At 43.4% G+C, this 9027-nt stretch overlaps 1 long non-coding RNA gene across 1 annotated transcript in view; it reads right to left on the minus strand.

The window, feature by feature from the left end:
* Positions 1 to 8612, minus strand: part of LOC146862254 (uncharacterized) — a 191310-nt gene extending 182698 nt beyond the window's left edge. The window contains exon 1 of the long non-coding RNA XR_014978399.1: positions 8512 to 8612. This is a non-coding gene — a long non-coding RNA (uncharacterized LOC146862254). The remainder of the gene's footprint in view (positions 1 to 8511) is intronic.
* Between the last annotated feature and the right edge of the window lie 415 nt (positions 8613 to 9027).

Raw genomic sequence — 9027 nt, forward strand, 5'->3', positions numbered from 1 at the left:
TGCATGATGTGATGCATGACCCACACATCACACAGACTTCTCTTCAACTTGTGTGAAGCTAAGTGCTTCTTCTAACTGACAAATTCAAGATGGCCCCAAAGAAAGGTGCTACCAAGAAAGTGGCCAAGGAGAAGAAGAAGTAGCTTATTATCACCACTGATATGTCGACCCAACCTTCTTTGGAAAAAAAATGTGCCTGCTGCACCAGCCTCTGGGGAGAAACTGGAAGCAGCACCCCCACATCAGTGGACCCATCCCAATCTAGGCCCAAGTCCATGTCTGTCAAAGAGACCGCCAGTCTAATCACGACAACGCCGATGAGCAGTGATGTTGAAATTGACTTATCTCTATCTCAAAATAGTACCCAATCGTTGCAGGAAACTCAGAGAAGTGGACAACAACAGCCGGGGAAGACGCTCTTTCAGCAGATCCATTGTCGTCCAGATCTCCAGCTAAAAAAAGGAGGGTTAGCCAATCATCTTCTTCTCCAAGCCCCCCTTCTGATGATCCAGACACCACTTGGATCCTGCCTCAGTCTGAGAGTGAGAAATGCCACGAGACCAGGCTAGGGAAAAGGAAGGTTACTGAAAGCCTTATAGCTATGGAGGCAGATGTAGAAGAGGAGAATGACGATGAGCCATTCATCATGGATGTTAGTCCAGCCCCAGTGGAGGCCAACGTTACCCCATCCCAACTAGCTGAGGGATGTGGCACCACAGATACCACAACCACCAGCTGCCATATTTGTGAAGTCTCAGCAGCGACCTACATCCATAACCACCTCAGTAGAAGTAGGTACTGCAGAGACTCAAACGTCAAAAAGCCCATCTACTGCCAGTTCATCTGACATTGGCAGTAGCAACAGCGTCAGAAAGTTGACCTACCCAGTTTGGGAATTCTCTACGGTTAGCAAGAAGAAGGTGAACATTGCCATATGCTTCCTTTGTGGAGTAAGTGTTAGTAAGGGAAAGCTTAGTACAAACTATGGTACTGGATTTGAGAAAGCACCATATGATCCAGTGGGAGGCGCACCTTAGCGACCAAAAAACTGCAAGTGTTGTTGGAGAAGGGGGTGAAAGGCTGCACAGGGAATCCAACCTGATCACGGCGGAAGGCGGAGAAGAGGAAGACATTTTCGTTACGCAAGGCAGCCCTCTCGCCATCAGTGAAGTAATATCTCCCACATCAGCAACATCGCATTGGCACAAGACTCAGGTCGAGACACCAAGGCAAGAGAGGATAGTGACTGCCCCGCTGAAACAAACATTGAGCCTACTACTGTCTGCTCCCAAGACGACACCTGCATCAGTGGCACCAGAAAAGAAAAAAACTCCAGGCTACAATTCCTGGCATGTTTAGGCTGGAGGGGCAATATGAACGCAATCCCCCAACAGCATGTTTGTACACTGCAAAGTCTACAAAAATGTGAGCGCTAGACCTCCTCCCTTTTTCTTTTGTGGAAGGGGTGGGGTTTCTTGAATTTGTGGCAGCCATCTGCCCAACATGGAAGGTTCTCAGCCATTCCTATTTCTCCAGAGTTCCTGTTCCAGTGCTACATCACGATGTGCTTGAATTGCTTGGCCAAGCTTTGCTGCAGAGTGCTGTTCACACTATCCACCTGACGACGGGCATGTGGACAAGTTGCCAAGCCAGTGATTACTTGTGAATCACTGCACACTGGATCTCTTTTTTGTGGGCTAGAGAAAAGATGTCTGCAGGTGTTGACACTGCTGAGATTTTTAATGCCGTTCGGAAGCATGCAAGAGTCGCCATGTTCACCATGGAGAAATCCCATACTTCTGCAAACATTTTGGAAGACTTTACAACAAGGTCTTTGAACGGCTGTGACCAATAGGGCTTAACATTGGATTTGTTGCAACAGCAGTATAGTCAAGGCCATGGCCGATGGTGGCTATTTTAAAGGTCCTGTGTTTGGCGCACTGCATCAACATCATCGTACAGGACTTTCTAAAAAAGGAAGACAAAGTAAGCAATTTACTGTCCACCTGCAGAAGATTCTGCACTCATTTCAGCCATTCATTTAAAGCCCGAAAACAGCTGAGGGTCATTCAGTGTGATAATAGAATGACAGTTAAAGCACTCATACAGGAGGTGCCAATACGTTGGAACTCAAATTATTGCATGCTTGAACGCCTGTTTGAGAAGTCCAGACTGATGAATGATTATGTCATGCAAAGAGAGCTGCAACTGTGAAAGGCATGATCATTAAGATGGACCAATGGGGCATAGTCAAATGCCTGACAGAGATGCTGCTTCCCTTTGAGGTGTTCTCACGAGGAGTCAGCAAGGAGGACAGTACCAATGGCCAATCTATCCCATTGTACACATGCTACAGGAAGAGTTAAAGGAGGTGTCTAGAATGTACGTAGGTGTGGAGAGAAAAAAGATGCATATGATTTGGTGGAGAGCTTAATACTTTGCTTATCTGTTAATACAAGGGTGCAAAGAGACATTGTGTCATCCAAACATTACATCTGTGTCACAAGTCTTGATCCACGGTACAAACCATTTCTGTCCACTTTCATTCCTTTTTCAGACGGTTGATATTGCAAAATACAAAACATGGATAGCTGAGCAAGCCAGTGAGATAGAAAAACAACCGCAGGCAAATGGAGGAGCACTCCTCCAGGGCACAAGTTTTGCGGGGCAGCCTTGAAGTTCAGAGCCTGAGGGCAGTGGCGTTGCCTCACAGTAGCCAAAACCAACAACAAGAACATTATCAATAACAAGAACAGGAGCATCATCCCCGAAGTCTGCAACTGAATGGTTTCTACTGACAAGGCTTACGTCCAGTGCAGAGTTGAAGGCAAAAGAGGTCGAGCAAGGGGGAGCACCAATGACCATTGAGCAGATGGTCCAGGCTTATCTGGATGACCCTACCTTGATCAAAACCCATTGGTGTATTGGTATGGGAAGAGGCGCTAATGGCTAGTGCTCAGCAGGCTGGCAATAAACTATCGAACTTGCCAAGTTGCCAGTGTCTCCGCTGAGCATGTTTTCAGTGCTGTTGGCACCGTTGTCACAGTGAGAATGACCAGTCTCTTGCTCAAAAATGTGGAGAGATTAATCATGATTAAAAGGAATCAGCACTTTATATTATCGGATTATTCCATACCTGAAGTATGACAGGTGGAAGATGAGGGAGACTCAGGTCATTAAAGTAGTATGTTAGATGGTGTACTTCTGGGCAAACCTCTACTTCTCTAACTACTAGACATGGGCCAACAACCATAGAGCTTTCTCTCTCAGTCTGTATTGCTAATCTGCTTTTCTTTTTTTGACACCCCACAAAAATGAAGCTATATCTGGGGGAACATTATTTGCTTTTATTTGTTTGTGTGTGTTTGACTAATTTATCCCCACCATCTTACTCTTAGACACATTTTATTGCCCGATTGGATTTGCAACAGAGAGCAGTGAAGAAGTCCCCTCCCCACCTAATTACTTCAAGGACATTGGATGGAGAGTTACAAACAAATGTGTGTCTGCCTCCAACCCTGGGCTGTGACTATCTATCCTTTGCTAGTTTATTATTACCCTAGTCAGACTGCCCCACATTATTTGATTTAGACTGGACATCGTCTGCTTCATGAACAATGGATCTGCAATGTACGGCAGGCACAGAGACCGCGATTGTTGTTGGCGAGTGTGTTGAGATGATTCATGTGGTAGCAGCCAGTGACACTGGGTGTTTGTTTATCTGTATCCATTACACTTAAATGTGTTTGTGATGATTTACAATGTTGGTGGCCTACCGGCAGCTGATAATATTTCCCATGAAGGTGATTTGTTTTACTTCCCGTTTGAGAGCTTGCGAGATTTCTTCACCGGGTCCATTCCACACAGCTTTGTTTAATTGTTTTCTGCTTTATACTGCTCAAAGAGTCAGCCCCGACCAGTCCCTTTAGAATAGATAACGCAACCACAAATCTAGTCAACACAAAAAATGACTCAATGTTTCTCTTGTTGTGCAACAACAAAATTGTACTACAGGTCGAACTATTGCATTGAAGTCGGATTTGGGACGCAGTCAGTACGGAGTAGACACCTTACTTGGAGTCAGGAGGATCAGGGATGAAGGAATGACTCAGGAAGGGGGCGTGACTACTACGAGAACTGCACTAGAAGAAGGACATTTTCAACTACACTGAAACAAACTGATTTGGTGATGAATTTAGAGTTGCCTAAACAGGCCTACCCAACTATGTGTAGTGGTGGTGAGTAGTGAAAGGGGTACGTTGATTTTACTTGATTGGGAAAATGCAATGTTGCTAGGGGTGTGTGTGCTCAGTGATGTCTGGCTCAAATCTGAAGCTAAATGGTGGTTTGGTGGGGAGGCTGTTGTTGAAGGTATCTGGAGACAGACATTTAGTCATGATAATCACATTATGCATGGGCTGTTAGACATATTATTGTTATATGATTCATGATGATGAATTGATGATCATGATGACAGCTGCAAGTTTGATCAGCCTGAAACTGATAGTTAAATACAGCCACTTTTTTGTTTGTTGTAAATTTCCCTTAGCTAATTGTTCATACACCATGCATAAATGAATGAGTGCAAAAAGGACTATTCTTCTCTACTCTCTTGCGCAGCCCCTGAGTCTTCTTGATACACTCCTTAAGAAGTTTAACTTCTTTCTTTCTCCTTGATTCTGCAGTATCATTTTTGTTTTTCAATCCGCAGGTCCTCTTACCCGGTGGAAAACTGGAAAACCAACATAACACTCATGCTTGCCTTACCGGAAGGCATCCGCCAGGCACCCAAGTTTGACGGACAGTCCAATAGCAATGCAGTTGCAACTCCCAATTTGGCAATTAAAGTATAATTGTTTCTCTTAGTTATCATTAGAACTGTGTATGTTGTTTACTTGACTCCTACAGATAATTTCATTTGTAATATATTTACTATCTTTCAAAGCTCGGTAACACAGAACATTTAGATATCTAATGTAACTTGAGTCTCTCGGAGGCAGAAGGATAATTTGGTTTACCTGTACACATCATTCCTTTGTTCCCTTTTCCTCCCATAACAGATTTATGAGGGTCGGCTGCTCATTGCCAAGATGAATGTTGTCCTTGTGTAGTGTTTGTCAAACCTTTCCCCAAATCCCCCATCCCATCCATTCATCAAAAACCCCTAACCCTCTTCCCCCGGGCTGCGTGATTTATTGAGGTGTCACTTAAATTACATCATCAGTGATCACACACTTGGTGGGGTGGATGTGGTGGAAACAACACCAGCTCAGTGCAGGATCTTCGGATTTTACTCCTATTACTGGAACAATAGTCCACACTGGCCCAGTTACCCACATACACATTATAGTGGTCGATATGTTACTTATGATTGTAAGGCTAATGACACATAACACACAAGCTTAGTTTTTTAAATTTCCAAATAGTTGCCTGCGATGAGCAATCTTTCTGATTAAAATCCTACAGTCGGAGCTCACCTAGGTGGTAGTGGAACCTGACTTCTAATTCCTGCATGGTTGTTAGTGCGCTAGCCTGATACTACTACCACCACGGCACCTTGGGAAACCCTGCAACCCTCGCGTCTTCTCTGTTTCGGTAAGAGAACTATAGTTTGTTGTACTACAAAGTTGTTGAAGGGAAGGTATTGGCAAACCCCACACCCCCTTTAGTGGTCAATATAGTTGCAGACTGCAGAGACTAGGAGAGTAGTAGGCCAAAAGAACCACATAGGCATAGCAGACATACCTAATTATTGTAACACACTATCAGCGAATTTTTTTAAAAAACGTTGCGCTAAAAAGCAGCTCTATAGAGTAAAACCCCCTACAAACCTTAAGTAGACATTAGAGGCATAAATAAAGACATTTTCATATTTATTTTTCTAGGCATAAAACCCCACTCCTTCTACCCACCCCCAATAACAACTGGCCCACTACTCTCCCAAAACTAATGAAATAGTCCTGTTCCCAACTATTGTCTGTGAAAAAGAAAGTCCAGAAACCCCAATCGCAAATCTGGCATTGCCACCCTCCCCACCCACAACAACAAACAAGTTCGATCCACCAAAATAGAAGTTAAAAAAGGGACAAAGGGAACTAAACACTGTACATGAATCTTATCTAGGTGCGGGTACATTTTCTCCGCCGGGCATCCATGCATGCAAGTCTTGCTAGGACACGGCGCAGTAGGGGAGACTGTAAGGGGGCAGCAATGTGGGTGGTTGGATGGCGGACAGCTGCCTGAAGACTGCAGCGTGGATGCTGTGGTTGGGATTGGGAAGCTGGAGGTGCTACGGCCGGGGCTGCTGCCTCTTCTTCCTGCTCCCTGGACCACCAGCCTCTGGTACTAGACCTGTATCACCTCAAGCTTTTGCTGCCACAGCCAGGCTGCTACATCCTGGTGAGATGGATGATGTTGACCAGGAGTAGGTAGAAAGAAAAAAGACAAATTGTAAAAAATGCTGTGTCACTTTGTGCCAAAAAGTATTTAAAATATTAGGGCAGTGGGTGGCACAGTGACAGCTGCAGTATATTGATGGTCCCCTAGGGCCATTAGATTTGATGCAATTAGAGTCACAGCTACCCAATGTCATAAAACTATAGGGAAATGTCAAAAACTGTAACTGTCTGAATGGAAATAAGGCAGAAATAACACAGCAACACAACAGTTTGATAAAACTGCTATATTTTTTTCATTTGAAGGATTTTCTAGTAAAGTGCTTAGATGGTTTGGGGCTTTAAGAATCAGGCCCATTTACTAATGAATGGTCTAGTTAGCTACAATAATGACTGATATGATCGGACAACTTTTCTTTGAGCATCTCAGGTCTGACCTTTTCCATTTGCATATTTTTCATAGGAGATAAGTCTACTACAAACTGTCCAAAGTGACTTGACCTTTGTCTCACTCTCTGCGAGGATTGGTAAGCCTGTTGGATCTTGGGTCAAGGTATTTAGATTCTATCTCAATAGCTGGTCATTCAAGCTGTTAACAGGGATTGCCAAACAAGAATCCTGTGCATGTTAATTTTGTTATCACTCAGGCCAGTTGAACCTGTATCTCCCTCACCTATACCCTACATCTGTTTGAGGAAGTAGACAGTGGGAAAAGCGATATACTGCAGTTCAATCAGTGAAAAAATGTAGGCCTGGGATATAGCTTTGGCATATTCATCACAGACTATCCCATCCACAGAAGCTAATTAAATTACATTATCCCTTTAGCATTGCATTGTTCTTCTAGTAACCTTATAGTCACCCTTGGCTTTGAAATGAGCCAAATAAGCTTTACATTTTCTCATCCACTCTTTTGCCATAGAAAACTAGTCATCATAATCCAATCAAACCATCCATCCCATCAAAGCTCTGAATACTCCTTTCACCATGCATCCTTAGTTGCACACATTCCATTCATCCATCCAGCTTTGCCTTAACCCACCCTACCATCCTTCACCCAGCCATGCAGATTGATTCATATCATCATCATCATCATCACCCACCTAGCATGATTCCTTTCACACATGGATCCTTTCACTCATAGATTACATGCATCATGTCACCCATCTTTTCTCCTTCCATCCTGTTTTGTCTTTCCCATCAACCCGCCACTCTCAAAGTCCATTTATGAACCTTTGTCTGCTGAGTTACAGATAGTAAAGGACATAATAACTAATCAACTCCCACTGTATCTGCTAAATCGGGGTGTTGTGCACAAGTCAGTCAATGCCCTTGCAGTGAGTATTTTACTATTTGTCAATGAGTAAGCAATGTGACTTACCACTGCTGTCACTAGTTCTCCCCCCTCACTGACCAGTGCAGCCACTTCCCCTCCGCTGACACCCCGTCCTTGCATTGGTTGTCTGTGCGGTTAGAAAAAACTTTACACATTTCTAACTTGAGATGCCAGATATGCCTCTCCTGTTTTTTATAAGCAAAATATGACCACAAAACAACACATCACTATAGTTTGATTACAGTTTCTCAATCTTCTATCAAAATGCCAAACATCACTTTGGGTAATTTTGTTGGTTAGCAATCATTGAAAAGCCAAGTAGTCAAGCTAAACGAAAACGTTTCGCAATTATGGAGGGGCAGAGCTTTAATGAATCTGAGTTATTGAAGCGCAATGAAGTAGTTCAATAATTGGTCAATGAAAGACATATGGTCTTAGTTGGCAAATGCAATGGGGCTATCCTCCTCATCATACGTTCAAGTCCCAGTCATGCTGCATGGCCATTACCTGCTGGTATGCTATTACCAAACATGTACAACTTTGGGGGTCCACCATGACCATGGCCACTCTCTCGTTTTGCAGTAATATAGTGAAAGTAAGGTAAGTAATAAATAGGATAATGTAAAGATAAGAAGGATTTAGGAAACAGATCAAAGTGGAGTTGGAAACAAATTAGAAGACAGGCACAGTGAAAAGGAAAAAAAGAATACTAAATGTGGAGTGGTAAAAGAAGGATCAGGAAAAGATAGGAAAATAAATAATATTAACAGGGGGACTTACTGGGCCCAGCAGAGCCATCTGTGCTCGTGGAGGCAGCTCCATTTCCCTCACCCACCAGGACTGCTTGCTGCTGTGTCCCTTCTGCCCCTGGATGCTGATGTAAGAAATAAAAAAAAAAATAATTAAAAAAAGATTAGCCCCAAACAGATTTACATGTAGTTCGCCCCAAACGGATTTACATGTAGTACTATTCTGCAAGTTCTACCAGACTGAAAGGAAAGCTTTTATCCTTCCGAGTTTAAGGCGTTATGTCTTCACTCAATGCAGGGTGGCACTGCATTTTTTAAGGGCACTCTCTGACCTCTTTGTCTGCTTCTCCGTAGCATGTTTATTGTGGGCATGTATTAGAAAGAGGAAGAACCGGGATCTGTTGACTTACCATGCTGCAATAACGTGAATAATTGGTTTTATTTAAGTGATGGGGGCCGAGGAAGCCAAAAATTGCACAAAGACTATGACTGTTCCTACATATGGTTTTAAATACTAGCTTTCTCGTGCAGGACCCATTGGTTGAAA

This window comes from Triturus cristatus, chromosome 2_2, assembly GCF_964204655.1.
Source record: "Triturus cristatus chromosome 2_2, aTriCri1.1, whole genome shotgun sequence".
NCBI lineage: Eukaryota > Metazoa > Chordata > Amphibia > Caudata > Salamandridae > Triturus > Triturus cristatus.